The sequence below is a fragment of the Camelus dromedarius genome, chromosome 10, assembly GCF_036321535.1.
Source record: "Camelus dromedarius isolate mCamDro1 chromosome 10, mCamDro1.pat, whole genome shotgun sequence".
Classification (NCBI taxonomy): Eukaryota; Metazoa; Chordata; class Mammalia; order Artiodactyla; family Camelidae; genus Camelus; species Camelus dromedarius.
This window is the reverse complement of record NC_087445.1, coordinates 75,964,021-75,971,885: the sequence shown is the minus strand read 5'-3', so window position 1 is coordinate 75,971,885 and position 7,865 is coordinate 75,964,021.

Here is a 7,865-nt window from a genome sequence, read left to right as displayed (position 1 = left end):
TGCCCACGGGCGGCCACGCTGCTGGTGCTGCCGTGGGTCCACTTGCCTCCAGGCTGTGCCAGGGTGGGCGCGGGGTCTGGGCGCGGCCAGGGCTTCTCAGCCCTGTGGACTCCCACCCGCTCTGTGACAGATCTGCAGTGCCTCCCTTACTGTCTGCAATGAAATTCCCAGAAAATATAACCTAGTTACATGCCTAGTTTAAAAAGTCAATTCAATGCCGTCACAGGAACGTGTACTAAAGATTGCAGTTTTCATAAAACGTACATCTGAATCAAGATTCTCAGGCATAACTGCACAACTGTCGTAGAAGGAGAAGGGAAGTTGTCTGTTGCTCACAGAGTCGAGTCCCTCTCCCTTAGCAGTTACCACATTCAGACAGACAGGCCTGGGCTTCTGGCGCAGATGCTGGGGAGCACTGCCGCTGGAGCCCCGACTCAGAAGGGGCGTCTGTTCTTGACGGAGTTACAAGTACTGCCAAGTGCTTTTCTCCCTGGCTCACAAGGTAGGGGCGCTCCTAGAAAATTCCTAGAATGAAGAGTGCGTGCAAGAGATGGAGAAAATGTTCACGTGCTGAGGAGTGGGGAGGTCATTCTGGACTGTACGTGGTTTGGCTTGAACTTCGTGCTAACCAGAACAGACTGTCCCCTGGCCTGCCAAACAGGCATCACACATCTGCTTTAACCTTAAAGAAAAGGATGGAGCCGGGTGGCCACTGTGCATGTGGTTTCAGATGATTCCTGCATCAATGAGAACTTGACTTTTCTGAACTGTGTCAGACTCGAGGACACCACCAGCCGTTCTCAAAACAGTATCTGTCAGCATCTGCCACCTGCAACCTTATGGTCTCGGGGTCTCCCCTTGTAACTGCATTTGGACCCCAACCAATTCTTGCTTAACAAGCACCTTTACTTTTTCCAGCTCCAATCCTAATTCCTGAATCTGTCTCCCAACCTATGGTCTTCTGTTTGGCTTGAGTAAAGCTCTTTTCTATCCTGTTACGGACAGTTGACTGGTTATTTCCGTCCACACACATAGTACTGAGCTTGAAGCAGCCAGTTTCTAGGCACAGGTAATGCTGTTCAGGGCCTCAGCCACATGCTGCCCGGCAGCCCGAGGAAGCCACGTGGGACAGGGAAGCTCCTTCAGTGAGTGGACGCGCCACTGCTAAGGGTTTGGGACACCCAAGGTCAGGGCCAGGCAAGCAGAGGAGCCAGCGTTAGAAGAAACAGGAATGGACGAGGGTAGGGGGTTCACCTTCAACGTCCTGCACACAGTGCGCTTCCTTGGGGTCCCTTCCATTCGTCCCCGCACTGCTCAGGCTTGCCAGAAGGAGGCAGCTGTGTGACTGCTCTTTGGGGCCCATCGGATTCTCTACTCTTCCAGGTCATGAAGGTTGATGGTCATTAACGAATGTGCCCCAGAAGATTCCTCAGAGTGCCATGCTTATGGCCACATGGTCAGCGTGGAGACCCACCAAAGCAGTGGTGTGAGGAGTGTGGAGAAGGCCAGGCAGGTGGAGAGGCCCCAAGACCTGGGCGGTCATCCTGCAGAGCACCACCCTGTGCAGGGCCCCACCCGGCCTGAGGCCACGCTGCTGCTCCCAGACTCGGGTGCTGGGCAACGGCCCTGCCCACCCCCGCCCCCTCCACCCTTAGGCTCTGGGCTGGGAGAGGACTTTCTCTTTGGAGGTTGAAGTCAGGGAACTGACTGGGGTCTGGACAGGCGAGCCCTTGGAGAACTTTCTTGCAGGGGCAGTTTCCCGTGCCTCAGAGCCCCGCGGGCCGGGCCGTGGGCTTTCCAGGCCCCGGCTGGCACCCGTGAGGCCTTCTCGCTGTGATGTCAGTGCCCCAGCCTGATGGGCGACCGAGCAGACGTCCACCCCGATTTTGTGATGTGGGGAGTTCTGTGTGCTTGCCCTTTCCTCCCTGGAGATAGTGAGTTTGCGTGTCTGGCCCCGAGGGCCTGTTCTGGCCGCGCCCCCGCTGGGCCACGCCCAGCCGGGTGTCCTCTTCCCCAGGCCTGTCCTCCTAAGGTAGGTCCGGGTTTTCACCTGAATGGCTTTGCCTTGGCTGTAGAGTCAGTCGAGGAAGGAGCTGCCGCGGGGAGTGAACGTCCCCCCATCGAAGCTCGCAGTTGCTGGTGGTGGCACGTACGTGGGATTTAGGGGGGCAGCTCTGCTTTGTCATGGGCTGATCGGTGCGGCGAGCGTGACCTCTGCCTCTGCACCCACCGCTGCAGCAGGACTCCCAGGGCAGGAGAGGCCAGGCTCACTCTCAGCAGGTGGGTGGGGGTGTCCACCAGGGTGGACCTCTGCTGGATCCCCATTCTAGGATCAGCTGGCCTGGTGGCACTCCGGAAACACTTGATGAGACAGCCTGGCTGGGCAGCATGTAGGGACTCCCCTGGACAGCGCACGGAGAGTCTCGTGTCTGCCGGCACGTCGCTGGATTACGGTCTGTCCCAGCGGCTGTGGAAGCCGGGCTGCTGCCTGAGATCAGCGTCAGGCCTCAGCTGCAGGCTCTGCTCCCAGGGCCTGCGCCTCGCACTGCGTTGTGCGAGGTGCTCATTCTCCACTCCACACCCCACGATCCCCAGCAGGCTGTGCATTCTGACGTGAGTGTATGTCAGTGTACCAGCCCGGGTCTCGGCCCAGGGACGGATGCAGAGCTCCCCGGGCCCAGCATCAGGCCAGTGGCGGGGGTCTGGGAGGTTGCTAGTTTGAAGGAAACTGCATTGCAAACAGGACCCCGAGGTGACCCTGAGCAGTCCTAACTCTTCAGAGGGTGCCTCCCAGGGTGTGGAGTGCCCAGGGCGCCTTACCCACCCCAGCCTCTCCCGGGATTAGAGGCTGGGTTGGGTGTGGCAACTGCAAACTGGCTTTCTGTGTCAGCGCCCAGGGAGGTGGGCAAGGGAGCTGGATGGCGCTAGTGCTGGTGCTCAGCACACCCACCCACAGCTCTCCCTGGGGGCAGGGGGCCCCTCCGAGGCTCTGAGAAGTGGAATCCAGCATCTTCCTGCTTCACCCAAGGACGGGGTGGCACAGCCCAGGCCAGGTCCTCTGACTGTGAGCAGGCAAGCAGGTGCGCCCCAGTTTGAACCACATGCTCCTGGGCCGCAGGCCAGGGCTGGCCTGGCCGTGCGCTGGTATGCATTACAGCTCCACCAGCTGGGTGACATGTGGCGTCACCTCCATGGCCTCTGCTTCCTCGCCCTCAAGAAGAGACAGGATAATCACAGAAGAGCGACTACCGCATCATGTTTTGGCGAGTCCAGCCCTGGCCGTTCTCAGAATCAAGAGGAACAACCAGCTGGGGTGGAGGAGCTGCTGTCAGGCCCGCCCGCTCCTGGCTGCCGCACCCTGACCCAGGCACCTCCTTCCAGACAACATTTAATAAAACCAATGCTAGGTTCTCCGGCCTGTCCTGCCCAGAACGTGGCTCCGTTTTACCAGAAAGTTCTTTCTCCCCAGTCTGGCTGAAGTGAGCTCCAAAGGGGACTTGCCCAGACCATATGCACACTTGCGTGTGTGTGTTGGGGTGCCCAGGGGGAGCCTCAGGGCTGAGTGCCAGGTGTGTTCCCAAACTCTGGGCTCCCCCGTGAGTCCCCCAAGACAAAGGCCTCTGAGCAGGGCTGGCAGCTCTGGACCCCAGGTCGGGGTGGTGCCGGCCCTGCTGAGGTCAGATGCAGGAAGGGTGGCCCTGAGCTGGGGATTTGGTGCCACTGGGAAGACGGGCTGAGGCTGGGCAGGCCATGTGGGCAGAACCCCTGGACCCCAGACAGGCAAGGACAGAGCATCTTCCTCCACTTGGCTTCCTTTCAAAGAAGAACCCTGGGGGGGGGGGTCTGTTTCAGGGTCTCAGAAGCCCCGTGAGGCACTTTGGGGTTGGTCCCACTCCCTGGGCTGCCACGGGGACGCTGGAGCCAGGAACGGCGGGATGGACTCGGGAAGCAGTGGGCATCCCGGCCAGCTCTGTCCCTGCGTTCTGAGGCCTGGAGTGAGCCCCTCCTCCCTGCATCACGAGAGTAGGGGATACCATGTGGCCCCGATGGTTTCTCCAAATCCTGGGAATCCCATGGCCATCAATTGTGGGTCAGCCCAAGAGGGGTCAGCAAGGTGACTATCAGCCCCCCAGGCCTGTCAGAGGGGCCTGCCCTCTAGCCAAGACTCACTCTTCTTGCCCTTAGGGCCTCGTAAGGCTCCACTCCCCATGGAGGCCACGCAGGGGCCATGCTGGGCGCTTGGGGTGTTAGCCAGAATCCCCCACTGCACGTGTGTGATTCTAGTCCCAGGGCTCACCCGTCATTCCCAAGGCCCAGGCTCTGGAGTGGGGACCACCTGTCCTGACCCAATCGGCGAGAGTGCTGAGGAGCCGAAGCTGTTGCCTGGTCACTGGCCCCAGCAGTTACCCCGGAACCGCAGGTCTGGCCTAGAGGCTGGTCTGCCACCTGCTGCCCTGGGTGCAGGGGACCTGGAGAAGCCCACTCTGCTGTCTGTGCCCGGGGGCGGAGCCTGGGCTGAGCCTGGGCTGAGCCTGGGCTGAGCCTGGGCTGCACTGGCTTCCCTCGCATCCTGGCCCACCTGGACCACCGAGGCCGCCCCGGAGAGGACCTGCAGAACTTGGTTCCTGAGAGCCTCTCTTTGGGAAAAGAATGAGCTGCTCTCCCTCCCGCCCCCAAACTCTGAACCTTCCGCACTCCTCCGGCCACGCCCACACCCTGCATCATGACATCATGATCATCTCACTTTCTGACTGACGGCTCTTGTACTGAGGCTGCTCATATTGGTCCAAGGCTGGAAATGGCGGCTTTCAGAGAAGGCTGAGGCCCTTCATTGTCCCTGGGGCTCCCCACCAGAGGGGCTGATTCTGCAGGACCCCACTGGGGTGACCCTCAGGACAACAGGGCGTTCTGGTCACTCCCTGCCCGGGCTGGCCACGCCTCGCCACAGAGCCACCCTCCCACGCCCTTGCCTGTCCTGGGTATTCACTCAGAGGCAGGGGAAGCGGACCCGGGGTGGGGGTGGGGGTGGGGCTGCGACCCTGTTCATAGCCCAGGGAGGGGCAGTGGCCCGCCAGGCCAGCAGGTCTGGGCAGGGCCAGAGGGCTCCAGGGCAGGTGCAGGGGGATGTGGGGCCTGGGCAGGGTGGAGGGCGGGGCAGAGATGCCTCAACATGTCAAATCTTACCTCTGGGGACCCCTCTGAAATCTTTTAACTTTTTCGTAAGTGCGCAACAGCCTTTTAGAGGCCTTTACTTGGTGGCAGGGGAGAGGGGGTTCTGTCACTCACCCCAAAGGGTAGCCCTTGATCCCTGGCCCGGCCTTGTTCCCCAAAGAGAGGCACTGACACCTGTGGTGCCCACCTGGGCTGGCGTCCTGCCCACATGTCACTACGGTAGACTCCGACCCTCAGGGACACTCAGCTGAACCAGACCTGGGGCCCCAGCTGTCAGCCCCTTTCCAATCCCTGGTGGTCTCATCTCGAGACCCTTCATTACATCTGCAAAGGTACTTTTTCCAAATGGGGTCATGTGCACAGGTTCTGGGTGGACATGACTTTCGGGGTCGCACAGCGTCTCCTCTGTAGGGGACCCCCTGTCAGCACAAGGACAGGCGTTTCCCCCATCCCCTCCCCACGGGGTGAGGCTGGGGGCTCCGTCCTGCCCTGGGCTGCTTACCCAGGAGGACTTGGCTGGGCTTTCTCCCCCAGAAGGCGCTGGGCGGGGCATGCCGTTTTGTGCAGAGGCTGTGAGGGGTGGTGTTCTTGGCAGCATCTCCTCCCAGAGAGCCCCTTCAGCCCTGAGACCCCAGAAAAGGGCCCCGGAACCCCAGCCCCGTCAGCAGTGCGCCCATGTCTTTGCTGACCACAGACACTGTCTCTCTGGGGGTCCAAGCACCCTGCTATTCCCGTCTCTCCTCCTCCTGCACATCTTCCGGCCACGGTATCAGGGAGGGGGAGGTGCCAGGCCAGCTTTCGTGAGAGCCGCACTGTGGGTGTGCCTGACACATGGTAACTCACGTGTGTGACGTGTGCACACCTGCAAGGTTTGCACGCGCCTGTCTCCGTCTCCTGGTGCCCCTTTGAGAGCCCCTCCTTGTCCCTTTCCAGGCAGCCCCCAGCCCATCTGTGCCCTGTTACACGGGGTGTGTTTGCATGCAGTCACAGACATCCCCAGAGCCGGAGTCAGCTGTGCATCACTCTTTCAAGCTGCGTCTACACAGTCTGGGTGCCAGCAGTTCACTCTGGTGGTTGCCGAGCTGGGACCTGCTCATTCTCTCCCTGCACACCTTGCGAGGGGCACAATTCTACAAGTCCAGCAGCTCCCGAACCCCACCCTGGGGCTTCTGGGGAGCTGGCAGGGACGTGGCCCCCGGATGTGACCTCCGGGTTTGAGGCTGAGGTGCGGCACGGGGAAACCTCTGCACACGTCGTGTCTGGGGAGTGGGGACCACGTCCTGGGTGGCGATGCTCTGTGCCTGGGGTGCTGTGCTGACCCTGCCTGGCTGCAGGGGGCGCCGTGCTTGTGACCCACGGGCCACCTTTGGGGCGGGGGACCTACAGCCGCCTGGCTGCCTGGTGCGTGGTTTCATGGTTTCTTCTGACAGGCTGCAGGCGGACGGCCTTGGAGTCCACGTGGAAGAAGCCAGACACAAACGCCACACAGGATGCGATTCCACTCACAGGAAATGCCCAGAACAGGCAGACCCACGGACAGAAAGTGGATCCGTGGTTTTCGGGGCTGGGGAGGGGCTGCGGACAGGACTGGGTCTCCTTTGGAGACAATGTAGATGTTCTGAAACTAGACAGTGGTGAAGGCAGAGAACCGTGAGCGTGTCCAACACCCTGAACTGTGCACTTTAAAGGGGTTAATTTTATGTTGTATGAATTTCACCTCAATACCAAAAAGAGGGAAAAAACCCTGAATTTCCTCCAATTTTCTTTCCAGTTACAACTTTTATGATTTCAAGCCCATTCCACCTGTAATTTGTCCTTCCTAACCACCAAACGAATACATTCCATTTTCTAGAAGGTTCTTGAAAAAAATGACAAGAGGGGAAAGCTCCAGAGCTGAGCCCAGGGAGGAGCCCTGGCCGCAGTGCGGCGTCTGGGAGCCTCTTCTCGGCGGCGGTGGGAGGTGGGCAACAGCCACGTCCGCAGTGAGGACGTCCAGCCGGTTAGGGCAGGGTGCCGCCCCTGAGAGGCCGCAGGCCAGGCTCACGGTGAGAAGGTGAAGCCCTAAGCTGCGTCTCCCCTCCTTCCCTCCACAGTGGGAAATGGCGGAGCAGAAAGGCTGGAAGGAAGGCAGCGGGTCTCCCCGGGGACAGACCGTGGGCTACGCTCGCCTTTCCTTCATGTTTGTCTGTGGTCTTCAGATTTCCCACCTGTGCCTGGGATGATGATCAGACGGCTTGTTAAACCCAGTCTGCATGTTTCTTCACAAAAGAGTAATTTCTCACTACTGACACGTTTCTCAGAGCGGTATTTTAATACTGTCAGGGGAGCATGTTGTGGTTTGGGTTTTGCACGTTTGGATGTGGACATCATGGGACTGAAAGCATTTGTCGAGGGCAGAATGCAGCCTGGACCAGAAGGGGCCTCTGGGGTGCAGGAGCTCACCCCCCCAACCCGGGACCCCACCTTGGCTCCTGGGACCCAGCTCGGCAGCTGTGGGGGAATGAGCCTGCGGTGTCCATGCGAGGGGAGTGGGGTCGGGTGACCGGCCCTCTGTCCCTGGTGCACCTGTGGGACGTGGCACCAGACCCAAGGTCCTAAGCAGGCTGGGTGTCTGGGACCCGCTTCCCCCACTTGGCCTGGGCGGGGGGTGGTGGCACCTGCTCCATGGTGATGTGTTTCATCTCCGACGACTG